Source organism: Oncorhynchus mykiss, chromosome 20, assembly GCF_057628025.1.
Source record: "Oncorhynchus mykiss isolate SJ-2025 chromosome 20, ASM5762802v1, whole genome shotgun sequence".
NCBI classification, from domain to species: domain Eukaryota; kingdom Metazoa; phylum Chordata; class Actinopteri; order Salmoniformes; family Salmonidae; genus Oncorhynchus; species Oncorhynchus mykiss.
Window position 1 is genome coordinate 36,706,091 of NC_143041.1, and position 19,397 is coordinate 36,725,487.

Below are 19,397 nucleotides of genomic sequence, written 5' to 3' on the forward strand. Positions count from 1 at the left end.
TTTTTCTAAATCAGAAAATCATCACTGCATGTACCTACCTATAAGCCTACATTTGGCTGATAATACAATGAATATACATATTAGGCATTGCACATGTAAATTGCTTAGAAATTATATTTTAGAATTCACCCTCTTTCTTTCACTCCCGCTCTTTCTCTCTGCCCGGTTGTTTCTCTCTCTCGCTCTGTCTCAAGGTGCCCTGAGCATGGACAAATTGAAACAAGTTTGACAGACACAGAGCTCACATTAACAGCATTAAAATTAATAACACATAGGCAGCTTTATTTCAATGTAATTCATTATTTATGACCAACGTTTATTGAAGCTTTATGCAGGTTGACAGATAGGTAGGTAGTTAGACAAATAGAAACATTTTTACTCTTGGGGTGTCAGAGCTCGCCATTGCGCATTCTATGGCGTGACACTTCATAGTTTTTTTTCTTTCTCCTTTTCTCTTTTTCTCTCTCTCTCTCTCTCTCTCTCTCTCTCTCTCTCTCTCTCTCTCTCAGAGTAGCACTTTATGTAAGATGATACCTGCGCGTGTGGGTGCACTGTACTGTAGCCTATTAGCTCGAGCTCCCACTCCCTCTCCTGTTCCCGTTACCCGGTGAATGATATCAACAGAGCGTTTTGCCTGTTCCCTACTGAGCGAAAGAGCACGCTTGAAAGGAGAATAACATCAAACCGCACATCTGAACGACAGCCAGAGCGCATGGAACCAGAGAAAATATAGGCTACCCACAGCAACGGCGAGAGCACATTGACAGGACAACGGGAGGACTGTTTATTCAAGTTGGACGGATGATTTAGCGAACACAATTGAGTAGACTGCCCGGCGGATGATAAGCGTCCGGGACCGGTGCTGTCGATTGTGCGAGGAGGCAAGTTAACGTTACCGGAAGAAGAAGGTGAGTGAGAGTGAAAGTTTCAGATGGTGGTCCAATTGATTAATTAGCCTATAGTATCAACTAGAATATACAGCCATGGGTCTGAGGTAGTGGGCTACGTAATGTTTAGCATCATGTTAACAGTTATTTGTAAGTGGTTGGTTGGATTGGCTTACGGTTTAGGAATTGTTGAATTTGTACAACGTTGGATCGGTGAGCTTGTTGGTCATGATAATACCGTAAATCACCATAGGCTATGACAGTGTTGACGGTCTTGGCTCAGTCCGTTAGTCATACAGCAGGTGTCTGTTTGACGAGCAGCAGACTATTTTCAGTTGAAATCAATGTCACTGACACCAGTAGGATTTGATTCATTACATGTATCACAACACGGGCCTATGTTTGGAGATATGAGTGATGCGGTTTTATATAGGTCTATCTCACATGGTGAGTTAGTTTGGCACCCGATCTAGAACCGATATTGTGATGATGGACTCTCCAATTTGACTTGACCCTGAGCTGTTGCTCTCTGGGTGGAATGAAGTTGCCCAGTGATCTTGTGTCAGATTTTGTGTGGTTGAAATCCGTGATATATATAGGGATACAGAGGGTGTGCACTTCTAAACCCATGTAGCCAAGCCTACCCATCTTTTTACTGTGCGATAGGGTTTACCCACCTATTAGTAGGGAGGGCAAATTGAAAGGGCAGCTGCAAAGTCACTATTAGTTGATCTAAACGTCCATCGGAATGGCAAACTAGCACGTGATAGCCGTTGATCCGATGGTCCATTGAAATCCGTTCGACCAACCTTTACTTGGTTAGGATATACTTTTTTCGTTGTCGATATATATACTTTTTCCCGGTGTCTTATACGCTCCTGTTTCCAGTTGCAGGTGGAACTGCAAAAAACAGAATATTTCAGAACAATATTACATTTTGCGTTTCCCTTTCCATTTTGTCAACCTCCAATCAAAATCCAACACTCCAAAATGTTGGAGGCTGTTCTGCATGCAGGTTGTCCTCTAATCAGAAGCCGACTATGCTCAACTCCATCGTAAATCGTGGAGTTAAGTTTAATCTGCAATCGAACCGGTGATGTCCAGATTCCGTGTGGTTTTTGAGTTGTGTTCGTTTCAACAGGGCACAAAACTAGATTCACCACAAAGAGATGAGTGATTAATTGCATATGCTTATGCAGTTTACAGTGCCTTTGGAAAGTATTTAGACCTTTCCCACATTGTTATGTTACAGCATTGTTCTAAAATATATTAAATTCTTTTTCCCCCTCAGCAATCTACACACAATACCTCATAATGACAAAGCAAAAGCAGGTTCTGACATTTTTGCTAATTTATTCAAAATAAAAACTGAAATATCACATTTACAAAAATATTTAGACCCTTTACTCAGTACTTGAAGCACCTTTGTCATCTGTTACAGCATCGAGTCTTGGGTATGACGCTACAAGCTTGGCACACCTGTATCTGGGGAGTTTCTCCCATGCTTCTCTGCAGATCCTCTCAAGCTCTGTCAGGTTGGATTGGGATCGTCACTTCACAGCTATTTTCAGGTCTCTCCAGAGATGTTTGATCGGGTTCAAGTCCAGGACATTCAGAGACTTGTCCTGAAGCCACTCCTATGTTGTCTTGGCTGTATGCTTAGGGTCGTTGTCCTGTTGGAAGGTGAACCTTCACCCCAGTCTGAGGTCCTGAGCGCTCTGGAGCAGGTTTTCATCAAGGATCTCTCTGTACTTTTCTCCGTTCATCTTTCCCTCAATCCTGACTAGTCTCCCAGTCCCTGCCGCTGAAAAACATCCCAACAACATGATGCTGCCACCACCATGCTTCACCGTAGGGATGGTCACAGGTTTCCTCCAGACGTGATGCTTGGCATTCAGGACAAAGAGTTCAATCTTTGTTTTATCAGACCACAGAATCTTGTTTCTCATTGTCTGAGAGTCTTTAAGTGCCTTTTGGCAATCTCCAAGCGGGCTGTCATATGCCTTTCACTGAAGAGTGGCTTCCGTCTGGCCACTCTACCATAAAGGCCTGATTGGTGGAGTGCTGCAGAGATGGTTGTCCTTCTGGAAAGTTCTCCCATTTCCAAAGAGGAACTTTAGAGCTCTGTCAGTGACCATTGGGTTCTTGGCTTAATGCATTCACCTAACAGGCAGACTCCTTGTGGAGTGCAACGAGAGAGAGGCAGGTCGTTATTGCGTTGGACTAGTTAACTGTAAGGTTGCAAGATTGGATCCCCCGAGCTTACAAGGTGAAAATCTATCGTTCTGCCCCTGAACAAGGCAGTTAACCACCGTTCCTAGGCCGTCATTGAAAATAAGAATGTTCTTAACTGACTTGCCTAGTTAAATAAAAGTATTTTTAATTAAAAAAAAAAATCGGCAAATCGGCGCCCAAAAATACCGATTTCCGATTGTTATGAAAACTTAATCGGTCGACCTCTAGTAGTGGCTAGGAAAAACTCCTAGAAAGGCAGCAACAGCATAATGTTCAGTTAATGTTTTAGAAATATAAATGGAACTTTCAACATTCATTTCCAATAGTATTCTACTCAATCAGGTAAAAACTGCTGAATGAGTCCAAAAACGCTCTGTGATCACCACAAATCATGAAAACGGGTATGATGAGCCTTTTTGCGTTAGGTTTCTCTGTCGTGTTGCATTTGATCCCACGAGTTGGTCTGATACCAGCTTAAGCATGTGCAGTGCTCTCACACACTTACTTAAACAGCCACGCAGGCATGCAACTACACACACAGAGGGAGAGAGATGCATCTGTCACTAAGCCAGCTACTGAAACAGCTGTAGAGTCAACTTTTTATCTGGAGAGATACAGAGATACACCTGCCGGCTAAATCCTTAGGCTCAAAAATTCATAGAAATGTGTGTACACAGCTCTCATGACCTGAAGTGCTAGTCCCACACGCACAATTGCTTGGAAGCACGCAGGAACACACACACACACACACACACACACACACACGCACGCATGCATGCACGCACGCACGCACGCACGCACACACACACATACTCAAACAGATATGCTGCTTCACACAAGGACAGCCACTTTAACAGCAGTAGAGAAAGAAGTGATGTTTTGTTTTCGTGATTTATTTTTTAAATACAACTATTTGAATCTGCTTTCAGCCAACTGGTACCTAAGTAATTGATCCAACAGTCACTTCTGTGTTTATTGACTTATGCCCTCCTGGTTAGGATTCTCCTGGCTGCAGTTTGGCTGTCGCTATTATTGTGGTGCTGAACTTGGGGACGCCGATTCCTTTGCTGTCCACATTAGTGGTACTGACTAGCTGCTCTTATGCAGTACTTTAGCATCGGACCTTTTACTCTTGTGGCAAACAATCTGAGCACTTTTCTAGTTTCGAGGCCGGTTTCCCAGACACAGATTAAGCCTAGACAAAACTCTTTCAGTGGAGCAGCATAGCTTTAGTCTAGGTTTTGGGAGTAAACAGCACTCCCACTTGACTTTTTTCCCCCCTTACTAGCTCTGAATTTGCTGATAGTTACTTTATTGAAGAATGATGCACTTACTATGACTGTGATATGTGGTTGTCCCACCTATGTGTGATATGTGATATGTGGTTGTCTTCTGAGTGCAATCATATGAAGATCATCAAAGGTAAGTGAATAATTTTATCTCTATTTCTGACTTGTGTAACTCTTCTACTTGGCTGGTTACTGTTTGTAATGATTTGTCTGCTGGGGTATGTTCTCAAATAATCGTAAGGTATGCTTTCGCCGTAAAGCATTTTTGAAATCTGACACCGTGGTTGGATTTACAAGAAGTTAATCTTTCTAGCGCAGGCGTTCCGCTAGCGAACCCCTCAACATTATTCCGCTGAAAAGGCAGTGCGCGAAATTCCAAAATATTTTTTAGAAATATGTAACTTTCACACATTAACAAGTCCAATACAGCAAATGAAGGATAAACATCTTGTTAATCTACCCACCGTGTCCGATTTCAAAAATGCTTTACAGCGAAAGCACAACAGATTATGTTAGGTCATAGCCAAGTCAAAAAAACACACAGCCATTTTTCCAGCCAAAGGTAGGAGTCACAAAAAGCAGAAATATAGATAAAATTAATCACTAACCTTTGATGATCTTCATCAGATGACACTCATAGGACATCATGTTACACAATATATGTATGTTTTGTTCGATAATGTGCATATTTATATCCAAAAATCTCAGTTTACATTGGCGCGTTACGTGCAGTAATGTTTTGATTCCAAAACATCTGGTGATTTTGCAGAAATACTCATTATAAACATTGATAAAAGATACAACTGTTATTCACATACTTAAAGATAGACTTATCCTTAATGCAACCGCTGTGTCAGATTTCAAAAAAACTTTACGGAAAAAGCATAATCTGAGAACGGAGCTCAGAGCCCAATCCAGCCAGAGAAATATCCGCCATTTTGGAGTCAACAGAAGTTAGAAATAACACTATAAATATTCACTTACCTTTGATGATCTTCATCAGAAGGCACTCCCAGGAATCCCAGTTCGACAATAAATGACTGATATGTTCCATAAAGTTCCATAAAGTCCATCATTTATGTCCAAATAGCCACTTGTTGTTAGTGTGTTCAGTCCAGTAATCTTCATGAGGCGTGAGCACTTCATCCAGACAAAAAATTGAAAAGTTCCGTTACAGGTTGTAGAAACAAGTCAAACGATGTATGGAATCAATCTTTAGGATGTTTTTAACATAAATCATCAATAAGGTTCCAACCGGAGAATTCCTATGTCTGAAGTAAAGCACTGGAACAAGAGCTAACTCTGTTTGGAGCGCAGGGAGGTTTTAATTAACCCAAACATGTGTTAGGTCAAGCAGCCTGTGGAGGTATAGAGCCAGCTCTGTCGGTGTGTTTGGTGAAGTTACAATTTTCCAGTTTAAGGGTTAAGGTTAGGATTGGGGAGGGGAAACTGATCCTAGATCGGCACCTAAGGGAATCTTATCCTGGAGCGTACTCCTGGATGTACACGATTGACTACTATTGACCAACAGGTGAAACTGACTGTATATATTGTTTGTAGTCTATTTATTTGTCAACAAAAGGGTTAGAATGTATTTCACAGCCCTGATACCCCCATTTGATAAATTCAACAATTAGGGGGGAGAGGACAGCAACAGAATAGAACAGAATAGAATAGAACAGAACAGAATAGAACAGAACAGAAATGTTACATCTGCTCCTGCCACACCCTCTACTTTTCATCATGGACCTCCCTAACCTGCCACCACTCCCCCAGTGCTCTCTCTCTATCCCTCTCTCTCTGTGTGTATGTGATTGTGTGAGTGGAGACAGGTGTGCTAGAAGCTGAGCGGATTCCCACCAGCTGCAACCTGTTCCATAATCAAGAACCCTACAAATACTCAGTCCTGCCACTTCCACGCTGCCAGATCGTAGCCTCTACTCAGTCAGTCTGGATTTCTAGCTGTTTGTTCCTGCATAGATTTTGTTATCCTGTTGTGCCTGTTTTTCCCTAGCCTCGTGCTGCTTTTTCCCTCCGCTACAGTCCCGTTTGCTTTGACTCTGGTACCTGTCTCCAGTCCCTCGTCTTCTCAGTCCTGCTTTCCTGCAGGAAAGCAGGCACAACACCACCCTCACCTCCACCTCTGATCCATTGAAATCCTGAGGCAGAGGCAGCATTCCTGGAACTCAAGTATCGCTTCACTTCTTCCCCGGTCCTCACTCTGCCCGACCCAGAACTACAGTTCATCGTGGAGGTGGACGCCTCTGACGCTGTTCTGTCTCAACGTTCCCCCTCTGATCAGAAGGTCCACCCACGTGCATTCTTTTCCTGTAAGCTCTCACCTGCAGAGAGGAACTTTGACATCGGAAACCGGGAACTCCTGGTATTTAAGCTGGCTCTTGAGGAATGGCGTAACTGGCTGGAGGCCTTGTACACCCCACCTTCATCGCGTGGACTGACCATTTAAAAATCTGTCCTACATCCAGACTAGAAAATGTCTGAACTCCCGGCAAGTCAGATGGGCATTGTACTTTGGAAGATTCAATTTCACACTCACTTATCGCCCCAGTTCGAGGAATACCAAGCCTGATGCCCTCACCAGTTCACCACTGACAACACGGGTACCAAGCCAGAAGCCATTGTGCCATCCCCTTGCATCATTGCCGCCGTTGCCTGGGAGATCGAGTCCTGGTTCCGCCAGGCTCAGCAGAACCAGCCTAACCCGGGTAACGGTCCTAGTAATGTTCTGTTTGTTTCAGATTGTGTTCGCTCTGTTCTTCGATGGGTCATTCTACCCATCTCACCTGTCACCCTGGTATTAATCCGGACCCTTGCCTTCCTGCGTCCAGCGCTTTTAGTGGCCCACCATGGAGAGGGATGAATGGAAATTTGTCTCAGCCTGCTCGGTATGTGCCCAGAACAAAACCTCCACTAAACCCACTTAGGGTCTGCTTTGCCCTCTTCCCATACCCAGTCGCCCCTGGTCACACATAGCTCTGGACTTCGTCACTGGCCTTCCCCCATCTAACGGTAACTCCGTCATCCTCACCATTATTGACAGATTTTCCAAAGCGGCTCACTTCATTCCCCTCCAAGCTCCCGTCCTCCAGGGAAACTGCAGACCTGCTAGTATCCCATGTGTTTTGTCTGCATGGCATTCCCACTGACATCATTTCCGACAGGGAACCCCAGTTTACCTCCCAGGTATGGAGATCCTTCTGTTCAGCTCTTGGTATCAATGTCAGTCTTCTGGATATCACCCCCAAACAAACGGCTGGACCGAATAGGCCAACCATGAGATGGAGACTGCCCTACGCTGCGTGACTTCTGCTAATCCTTTTTCCTGGAGTGCTCAGCTACTCTGGGTTGAATATGCCCACAACACCCTCACCAATGCCTCGTCAGGTATGTCACCTTTTGACTGTGCTTTGGGTTACCAACCCCTCCTCTTTCCCCGCCCAAGAGGTCAAGGGCCCCTTTGTCCTTGACCATCTGCACTGCTGTCATCGTACCAGGAGGAAGGCTGCGCTTTGTGCCTCTGACAGGACCCAGTCCCAAGTCAACCGTCGCCGGGCCTCAGCCCCAGTTCTCCCCCTCTGGTCAAAAGGTATGGCTCTTATCGAAGGACCTGCCATTGAAGGTGGCATCGAAGGAACTTCCCTTAACCCCTCTGCTGTGCGCCTGAAACTCCCAGCCTCTCTCAGGATCCATCCTACCTTCCATGAATCCCTGATTAAACCAGTCTGCTCCAGCCCCCTGTTTCCTCCTGCAGCAGCCCCCCCCCCCATCAGGGTCGCGGCTGGCAGTACTTGGTGAACTGGGAGGAATATGGGCCTGAGGAGCGCTGCTGGGTGCCCCGCTGTAGCATTCTGGACCCCTCACTCTTACGTGATTTTCATACCCTACACCCAGATAAGCCCAGTCGGATGCCAAGTGGTGTCCGTACTGTTACATCTGCTCCTGCCACGCCCTCTACTTCTCATCCTGGACCTCCCTAACCTGCCACCACTCCCCCAGTGCACTCTCTCTCTCCCTCTCTCTGTGATTGTGTGAGTGGAGACCAGGTGTGCTGGAAGCAGAACAGATTCCTACCAGCTGCAACCTGTTCCATAATCAAGAACCCTACAAATACTCAGTCCTGCCACTTCCACGCTGACAGATTGTAGCCTCTACTCAGTTAGTCTGCATTTCTAGCTATTTATTCCTGCATAGATTTTGTTACCCTGTTGTGCCTGTTTTCCCTAGCCTCACGCTGCTTTTTCTCTCCGCTACAGTCCCGTCTGCTTTGACTCTGGTACCTGTCTCCAGTCCCTCGTCTCCTCAGTCCTGCTTCTCTGCCCTGGATCTTCGCTCTACTGCTTCATTGGATTCCGCTCCAGACCTGCTTACCCGGTTCCTAATCTCCTTGCACTCAGCCTCAGTCCAGATTCCCTACTACCCACCCAATATTCCCTTGGACTGCACCCTATCTCCTCTCCTGCTTTTCAATAAAAATATTGGTTACCTGTCCTTGTATCCTCATATGAGTCTGCATTTGAGTTCCCCTGCTCCGCCCCGCGTAACAAGAACAGAAGAGAAAATACTAGAATACAGTATAATAGGGGTCTTGTTAGGGATTAAATATGATAGGGGTTAACTGTAAAGCATGCCCTCACGTCTATCATCCAGTGCCTTTACTTTTCTATCTCTGTCAATATGCCTTTTTGCCCTTTTAAACTTCTTGGGGAGTCCTCCGTTTTCTATAGTTGCATATTTTCTACCTGGTCAGGCATGATAACGAGTGCAATAGAGGGTAGACATACGCAATTTTACTCTGTTCTTCCACTTTCTTCATCCATAGCCAATTATATCAATGCATTTTATCCTTTCAAACGCTCAGACAAGTCTAGGAAAGGCCTCGGTTTGTGCATGATTACATGTTCTCCACGGGCACATTATGTATCTGTCTCTCCCTCCCCCTTCTCTCCCTCCCTCTGTGCTGTAAGTCAGGTGTGATGGACAGTAGAGGGGTTACACAGCCATCTCTGCTCTCCACTGATGAAACACAGAGGGCCACGGATACATACACACACACACACACACACACACACAAACATACAGACCCGAGGTGCTAGATTGCGAGGGACTGTGGAGAGAATCTGATTACCCGACTGGCATAATTACTGTGGCCTAGATGTATAATCAGGGTAGGGATCTTGTATTTGAAAAGTGTCTGCCACACGCACACACACACACACACACACAAGGCTGGCACAATTACTGTGTAATCGTGTAATCGGCGATTATGGATGAAGACCGTCATGAAAATAAAATAACAGGCCATAACCGTAAAACATACACCGAACATACACCACACACACACTGAGACACTAACACACACAGTCAGACCGGCCAGTAATCTTGTTCTTGAAAAGTGTCTGCTGTCATTATCATACTGTTGCTCTCATTACTCTAACTGGTGTCCCACCTACTGTTCATGTGTCTGCAGCACTCTCATTTGTCTAAGACTGCTCCATGGCAACAAGCAGCATCTTCTGTCTGACTATCTATCACACACAGCGTGGGGTGACCTTTTATGCAGTGTGTTTGTGTGTGTTTGTGCGTTTGTGTGTGTGTGTGTGTATTTGTGTGTGTATCTGTATGTGTATGTGACCTTTATCTCTGTGTATCTACATTAATTGCTTCTTTCTGGCTAATGGGGAGCAAGGTGCTACATCTCTCTGTCACTATAACAACACTCATCCACGCACGCACGGACACACACACACACACACACACACACACACACACACACACACACACACGGTACCATACCTGCAAGCTTGAGTTTCACTGATTTATGATATTTTATATAAAAAATAAGTCAAGGTCATAGTGGTACATTTGAAGTAGTACTGTATTTCCTATCTGAAACAGTGCATTCTGAAAGTTTTCAGACCCCTTGACTTTTTCCACATTTTGTTACGTAACATCCATTCTAAAATGTATTCAATTGTTTTTTTTTACCCCTCATTAATCTACACACAATATCCCATAATCACGAAGCAAAAACAGGCTTTTAGATTTTTTTGCAAATGTATATAAAAAACTGAAATATCCCATTTACATAAGTATTCAGACCCTTTACTCAGTACCTTGTTGAAGCACCTTTGGCAGCGATTACAGCCTCAAGTCTTCTTGGGTATGATGCTACAAGCTTGGCACACCTGTGTTTAGGGAGTCTCTCCCATTTTTCTCTGCAGATCCTCTCAAGCTCTGTCAGGTTGGATGGGGAGCGTTGCTGTACATCTATTTTCATGTCTCTCCAGAGATGTTAGATCAGGTTCAAGTTCGTGCTCTGGCTTGGTCACTCAAGGACATTCAGAGACTTGTCCCAAAGCCACTCCTGCATTGTCTTGGCTGTGTGCTTAGGTTCGTGGTCCTGTTGGAAGGTGAACCTTCGACTTCAATGGCAAACATTTATAAAAACCTGTTTTCACTTTGGCATTATGGGGTATTGTCTGTACATTTATGAGGAAAAACATGAATTTAATGTGGAAATGGGGATGGGGTCTGAACACTTTCCGAATGCGCTGTATGTCAATATAGATGTGTTATTGTGATAATATCGCTGTTATATTAATAATAGGGTACACACACACACACACACACACACACACACACACACACACACACACACACACACACACACACACACACACACACACACACACACACACACACACACACACACACACACACACACACACAAATTGTAAGTTGTGTTTTTCAAATCCTACGGAGCCGACAGAACTTTTGAGCAGAAGCAGAGCGCTAATGCTGTGTGTGTGTGTGTGTGTGTGTGTGTGTGTGTGTGTGTGTGTGTGTGTGTGTGTGTGTGTGTGTGTGTGTGTGACCATCATTACTCTATCTCTCAGTGATGTAACTATTTTTACCCCAGCAGCTCTCACACTGATCCACAAGGCTAACAAGGAGTTTTATTCTCATAACTTGCACAGTGTGATACACAGTGTGATCTTGACGTGTGTGTCCACATGTATGAGTGTAGTCTGTGCACGTGTGTGAATAATGTGCGTATAATAATAAGTGTAACAGGGCGTAAGTGTAACAGTAACTAGATCTGAGAGGAAGTGACATTACCGTTGTTGTTTTTTTCCCACCTCTCTTTATAGAAATGTATCCAAAGATTTCTTTCAGTCATGTTTTGAAACTTTTTCAAATAGCTCCAAGTTAACAATTACAAAAAACAGTCATTAAATGGTGATAAGCAAAACAACTTTGTTGTTTTTAAAAGTAACCATATTCATAACATACAATTAGTAATGGATTTCTTTAAAGGGTTATTCTTATTATATATTAGACACACCTACTCATTCAATGGTTTTTCTTTATTTGTACTATTTTCTACATTGTAGAATAATAGTGAAGACATCAACACTATGAAATAACACATATGGAATCATGTAGTAACCAAAAAAGTGTTAAACAAATCAAAATATATTTCATATTTGAGATTCTTCAGAGTAGCCACCCTTTGCCTTGATGACAGCTTTGCACACTCTTGGCATTCTCTCAACCAGCTTCATGAGAAATGCTTTTCCAACAGTCTTGAAGGAGTTCCCACGTATGCTGAGCACTTGTTGGTTGCTTTTCCTTCACTCTGTTGTCCAACTCATCCCAAACCATCTCATTTAGGTTGAGGTCAGGTGATTGTGGAGCTCAGGTCATCTGATGCAGCACTCCATCACTCTCCTTCTTGGTCAAATAGCCCTTACACAGTGTTTAACACTTTTTTGGTTACTACATGATTCCATATGTGTTATTTCATAGTTTTGATGTTTTCACTATTATTCTACAATGTAGAAAATTGTCAAAATAATGAAAAACCCTTGAATGAGTAGGTGTGCCCAAACTTTTGACTGGTACTGTACGTTCCAACAGAACAAGGACCCCAAGCATACAGCCTAAGCAATGCTGGAATGGCTTCATAACAAGAATGTGAAAGTCTTTGCTCGGTGGCAGGTAGCCTAGCGGCTAGAGCATTGGGCCAGTAAACAAAAGTATTTTAGCACTACACAGCTGATTCAAATAATCAACTAATGATCAAGCTTCGATAATTTGAATCAGATGCATAGTGCTAGGGCAAAAAACTAAATATGCTCCCCTTGGCGTCCCTAGGACCGAGTTTAGGAAACGGTGCATTATGGGGTATTTCACAGCAAAATGTGAAATAAGTCAAGGGGTATGAATCATTTCTGTAGGGACTGTATCATACAAAAATGGATGTAGCAACTGCAGATTGCCCCTTTAAGGCATTATAAATGTTGTTTATTTCTCTCATTACTCCTACCATTAGAAAGGCCTCTTAGTCCCATTGCAAAGCATGCACAAATGCGAGGACACACACACATACACACCCACACACACATACATACACACACTCTCCAACAGTGATGCAGTGAAGAGGGGAGGCAGAGGAGAGGATGGAGGGATGTTTAAAGAGAGAAAAGAAGGAGAGAGGACTTTGATAGAAAACCTCCAGGCTTCACTACCACCTGCTGTTTTCTCTCTCTCTCTCTCTCTCTCTCTCTCTATCTCTCTCTCCCTTTTTCTCTCTCTCTCTCTCTCTCTCTCTCCCTTTTTCTCTCTCTCTCGCGCTCTCTCTCTCTCTCGCGCTCTCTCTCTCTCTCTCTCTCACATGCGCTCTCTTTCTTTCTCTCGCTCTCTCTTTCTCTCTCTCTCTATCTCTCTCTCTCACATGCTCTCTCTCTCTCTTTCTCTCTCTCTCTCTCATGCTCTCTTTCTCTCTCTCTCTCTCTCTCGCGCTCTCTCTCTCTCTCTCACATGCTCTCTCTCTCTTTCTCTCTCTCTCCCTCTCTCTCTCTCTCTTTCTCTCTCTCTCCCTTTCTCTCTCTCTCTCTCTCTCTCTCTCTCTCTCTCTCTCTCATATGCTCTCTCTCTTTCTCTTTCTCTCTCTCTCTCTCTCTCCCTTTTTCTCTCTCTCTCTCTCTCTATCTCTCTCTCTCTCTCTCTCTCTCACTCTCTCTCTCGCGCTCTCTCTCTCTCTCTCTATCTCTCTCTCTATCTCTCTCTCACATGCTCTCTCTCTCTTTCTTTCTCTCTCTCTCTCATGCTCTCTTTCTCTCTCTCTCTCTCTCTCTCTCTCTCTCTCTCGCGCTCTCTCTCTCTCCTTCTCTCTCTCTCTCTTTCTCTCTCTCTCCCTTTCTCTCTCTCTCTCTCTCTCTCTCACGCTCTCTCTCTCTCTCTCACACACATGCTCTCTCTCTCTCTCTTTCTCTCTCTTTCTCTCTTGCTCCCTCTTACAGCTAAGGCTCTGAATGTTGCTAGGGACATAGTTTTGTATTGGAGGCTATACTGAGTTCTTCGTCTTTCAAAAAATGTGTGCAGTCCACTTTTTAACGTGCAGTACAATTCAGGGTATTACCTCACCTAGATAAGCACCCCATGTCCTACATAATTTTTTTGGTGGTGTCTGCAAACTTTTATTTTCCATTTTTCAGGGTCACAAAGTGAACAAGTCTGGAAACCACTGTTTGCAATGATATGGACAGTACAGTATTTCACACCATTTAAGGTGAAAGTTGTTTTGTGCAGTACAGATACTGAGTGTGTGAACCTCCGCAGAGGAATGAAGCAACGTATCTCAACAGTCTCTAAACACTGCTTCTTCTTCCCTGAGTAGCCACTTACTGTTATTAATATGAAATATTTAATATCTATTAATATTTAAATGTGGTGAAAAAAAGACCCAAACTTTTCCCATTTATCAGACAGAACAAAAGGGACATTCGGTGTGTGTGTGTGTGCATGCGTCTGCCTGCGTGCGAGTGTGTGTGACGGTTTAGTCAGGAGTTATCTGTCGATGTGGTCTTGAAACAGAATACTATTATAGTCCATTCAGTTCCCAGATGCCCAAGGCCCCAGGGGGACTTCTCCTCTTCCACTTGTCTTTTAGTTGTTATTTAACCAATTCATTGAGCAGTCTCTGCTGATGGTGCGACAGTTAGCATGCACAGTGCCTTCGGGAAGTATTCAGACTCCTGGACTTTTTCCACATTTTGTTACATTACAGCCGTAGTCTAAAATGGATGGGAAAAAATGTTGTCATCAATGTACACACAGAACCCCAAAATGACACAAACGAAAACAGGTTTTTAGATTTTTTTGCTAATTAAAAAAAATAATCAAACGTAAATACCTTATTTACATAAGTATTCAGACCCTTTGTTGTGAGACACAAAATTGAGCTCAGGTGCATCTTGTTTCCCATCGATCATCCTTGAGACGTTTCTGCAATTTGATTGGAGTCCACCTGTGGTAAATGAAATTGATTGAACATGATTTGGGAAGGCACACTCTGTTACGTCCGTCATCGGAATGAGACCAAAACGCAGCGTGGAAAGTGTACATCTTACTTTATTTAGATGAACACCAAAAACAACTAAATACAAACGAATGTAAAGTTCTGTAGTCTCCACAGCAACTATGCAAAAACAAGATCCCACAAACTCAGGTGGAAAACAGGCTGCCTAAGTATGATTCCCAATCAGAGACAAAGATAGACAGCTGCCTCTGATTGGGAACCATACCCGGCCAACAAAGAAATAGAAAACTAGAATGCCCAACCAAATCACACCCTGACCTAACCAAATAGAGAAATAAACAGGCTCTCTAAAATCCGGGTTTGACACACCCCTGTCTTTATAAGGTCTTTATAAGGTCCCACAGTTGACAGTGCTTGTCAGAGCAAAAACCAAGACATGAGGTTGTAGGAATTGTTTGTGGATCTCCGAGACAGGATTACATTTTTTATTTATTTAACCTTTTATTTAACAAGTTAGTTAAGAACAAATTCTTATTTACAATGACGGCTTACCGATAGGCAAAAGGCCTCATGCAGGGACAGGGGCTGGGATTTAAAATAATTTAAAAAAAGATATATATATATAGGACAAAACACACATCACGACAAGAGAGACAACACAACAGCCACTCCTCAGTAAAAGGCACATGACGGCCCGCTTGCTCTGGTCTGATGAAACCAAGATTTAACTACAGTATTTGGCCTGAATGCCAAGCGTCACCTCTGGAGGAAACCTGGCACCATCCTTACGGTGAAGCATTGTAGTGGCAGCATTCTGCTGTGGGGATGTTTTTCAGTGGCAGGGACTGGGAGACTAGTCAAGATGGAGGGAAAGATGAATGGAGTACAGAGAGATCCTTGATGAAAACCTGCTCCAGAGCACTCAGGACCTCAGACTGGGGTGAAGGTTCACCTTCCAACATGACAATGACCCTAAGCATACAGCCAAGACAACACAGAGTGGCTTTGGGACAAGTCTATGAATGTCCTTGAGTGGCCCAGCCAGAGCCCGGACTTGAACCTGATCAAACATCTCTGGAGCGACCTGAAAATAGCTGTGCAGCGACGCTCCCAATCCAACCTGACAGAGCTTGAGAGGATCTGCAGAGAAGAATTGGAGAAACTCCCCAAATACAAGCTTGTAGCATCAAATCCAAGAAGTCTCAAGGCTGTAACTGCTGCCAAAGGTGCCTCAACAAAGTCCTGAGTAAAGTGTCTGAATACTTATGTAAATGTGAAGAAAAAACAACAACAACCTGTTTTTGCTTTGTCAGTACGGGGAATTGTGAATGTATTGATGAGGGAAATAAAACAATTCAATCCATTTTAGAATAAGACTGTAACGTAACACAATGTGGAAAAAGTCAAATGGTCGTATTACTTTCTGAAGGCACTGTATTTAGCTCATTTTTGTTGTTTAACTTATTTAAAGAATTTGTGATTGTATGGCGTCATCCGACATTCCTGCTAGTGTTTTGTTTCTCTCACTAGCTACCTAACTCTTCTTTCTCTTCATGTTTCTCTCTCACTAGCTACCTAACTCTTCTTTCTCTTCATGTTTCTCTCTCACTAGCTACCTAACTCTTCTTTCTCTCCATTTTTCTCTCTCACTAGCTACCTAACTCTTCTTTCTCTTCATGTTTCTCTCTCACTAGCTACCTAACTCTTCTTTCTCTTCATGTTTCTCTCTCACTAGCTACCTAACTCTTCTTTCTCTCCATTTTTCTCTCTCACTAGCTACCTAACTCTTCTTTCTCTTCATGTTTCTCTCTCACTAGCTATCTAACTCTTCTTTCTCTTCATGTTTCTCTCTCACTAGCTACCTAACTCTTCTTTCTCTCCATTTTTCTCTCTCACTAGCTACCTAACTCTTCTTTCTCTTCATGTTTCTCTCTCACTAGCTACCTAACTCTTCTTTCTCTTCATGTTTCTCTCTCACTAGCTACCTAACTCTTCTTTCTCTTCATGTTTCTCTCTCACTAGCTACCTAACTCTTCTTTCTCTTCATGTTTCTCTCTCACTAGCTACCTAACTCTTCTTTCTCTTCATGTTTCTCTCTCACTAGCTACCTAACTCTTCTTTCTCTTCATGTTTCTCTCTCACTAGCTACCTAACTCTTCTTTCTCTCCATTTTTCTCTCTCACTAGCTATCTAACTCTTCTTTCTCTCCAGTTTTCTCTCTCACTAGCTACCTAACTCTTCTTTCTCTTCATGTTTCTCTCTCACTAGCTACCTAACTCTTCTTTCTCTCCAGTTTTCTCTCTCACTAGCTATCTAACTCTTCTTTCTCTCCATTTTTCTCTCACCCACCCTCTCTCTCCCTTCCTTCTCTGTCTCTCTCCCCTTCCCACCCTTTCTCTCCCCCTCCCTCTGTCCCTCTCTCTCTCCCTCTCCCCCTTCCCCTCCCTCTCCCCCTCTCCTTCTCCTTCTCCCTCTCCCTCTCCCTCTCTCCCCTTCCCACCCTTTCTCTCCCCCTCCCTCTGTCCCTCTCCCTCTCCCCCTCCCTCTGTCCTCTCCCTCTCCCCCTCCCTCTGTCCCTCTCTCTCTCCCCCTCCCTCTCCCTCTGTCCCTCTCCTTCTCCCTCTCCCTCTGTCCCTCTCCTTCTCCCTCTCCCTCTCTCTCTCCCTTCCCACGCTTTCTCTCCCCCTCCCTCTGTCCCTCTCCCTCTCCCTCTCCCCCTCCCTCTGTCTCTCTCCCTCTCCCCCTCCCGCTGTCTCTCTCTCTCTCTCTCTCTCTCTCTCTCTTTCCATCTTTCTCTCTGTCTCTCTCCCTCCTATCTAGTCATTCATCTCGTCACAGATTGCCTTCATAAATGAGTCAGTCTACCCAGACAGAGCTCCATGCAACATGTTATACCCACAGGGGGAGTTGAGATATTTTGGCAGATTATGAAGTTTGTGACGTCATCTTAATTAACGAAGAGATGAAATGATAATGTTTAATTTGCAGGTCGGTTGGTTCTTGCCTGTCAATCGAGAGTCAATGTAAGTTATTTAACTACAGAATATGAGAGATGCTTTGATTGGCCTGTATTCTGTCAGGAGTAGAATGATTCTTGTCATTGTTTTCAACTTCACCTTTCTCACCTTCCATCACTACGTTACTGCATCTCATCAATGGAGCAAACAATTATCATTTGGATCAAAAAGATTCTGACTTGAGTGACTTTCCCTCTGTCACTTTCTGGTGGAAGCAATGTTCAGAACAGTGCAGGTAGAAATGTTATGTATAGAACGGACATGTCTACCTCATTTCCTATTCTAGTGCATGACAGAGAATGTATGTTCTCAACAGCATCTATATGAATATAGATTCCCCCCTCAGGTGTTAAGGATACTACCTTGGAGTGCTGTATCTAAGCGTTAATGAGTCGACCAAAGGTTCAATTAGATAATGAGGATCTATTTTATTCTCTTCGATTCTATTTTAACGAGCTGCTTTAGTTTATGAGATTGTCCACTCTACTGTGATGAGAGCTAAGAGAAGTGAAGGGTTAATTGTGTGTGTGTGTGTGTGTGTGTGTGTGTGTGTGTGTGTGTGTGTGTGTGTGTGTGTGTGTGTGTGTGTTTAACTATACGTGTGGGTACCAGAAGTCTCCACAAGAATAGTCAACTGACAACAAATTTGACCAACTGGGGACATTTTGTTAGTCCCCACAAGGTCAAATGCTATTTCTGGGTTAAGGGTAGGGTTGGGGTAGGGTTAGGGTAGGGTTGGGGTAGGGTTGGGGCTTAGGGAAAATAGGATTTTGAATTGGACTGAATTGTGTGTCCCTACGAGGTTAGTTGTACAAGGCTGTGTGTGTGTGTGTGTGTGTGTGTGAGTGCAGCAGCTAGTTGTGCATTGAGGCTGAGTGTGTGTGTGTGTGTGTGTGTGTGTGTGTGTGTGTGTGTGTGTGTGTGTGTGTGTGAGTGCAGCAGCTAGTTGTGCATTGAGGCTGAGTGTGTGTGTGTGTGTGTGTGTGTGTGTGTGTGTGTGTGTGTGTGTGTGTGTGTGTGTGTGTGTGTGTATTCACTGTCTTTCTCCGTTCCCTACATACAGTTAGACTAGTGCCTGTCTCAGTCTTTGTCTCTAATGGCACCCTATTCCCTATGCAGTGTGACTCCCTATTCCCTATGCAGTGTGACTCCCTATTCCCTATGCAGTGTGACTCCCTATTCCCTATGCAGTGTGACTCCCTATTCCCTATGCAGTGTGACTCCCTATTCCCTATGCAGTGTGACACCCTATACAGTGTGACTCCCTATTCCCTATGCAGTGTGACACCCTATGCAGTGTGACCCCCTATGCAGTGTGACTCCCTATTCCCTATGCAGTGTGACACCCTATGCAGTGTGACTCCCTATGCAGTGTGACTCCCTAGTCCCTATGCAGTGTGACTCCCTATGCAGTGTGACTCCCTATGCAGTGTGACTCCCTATTCCCTATGCAGTGTGACACCCTATTCCCTATGCAATGTGACTCCCTATGCAGTGTGACACCCTATTCCCTATGCATTGTGACTCCCTATGCAGTGTGACACCCTACTCCCTATGCAGTGTGACTCCCTATGCTGTGTGACACCCTATCCCCTATGCTGTGTGACACCCTATTCCCTATGCA

The 19,397-nt window shown here is 44.0% G+C and overlaps 1 protein-coding gene across 2 annotated transcripts in view; it reads left to right on the plus strand.

The window, feature by feature from the left end:
- The first annotated feature begins 430 nt into the window (after positions 1 to 430).
- The window catches only part of LOC110499334 (zinc finger matrin-type protein 4), a 161,858-nt gene continuing 142,891 nt past the window's right edge, over positions 431 to 19,397 (plus strand). The window contains exon 1 of one of the 2 annotated variants that reach the window (XM_036956195.2): positions 431 to 908. The gene's annotated coding sequence lies outside the window, so the exon portion shown is untranslated. The remainder of the gene's footprint in view (positions 909 to 19,397) is intronic. The other variant, XM_090213002.1, reaches the window with a different exon arrangement.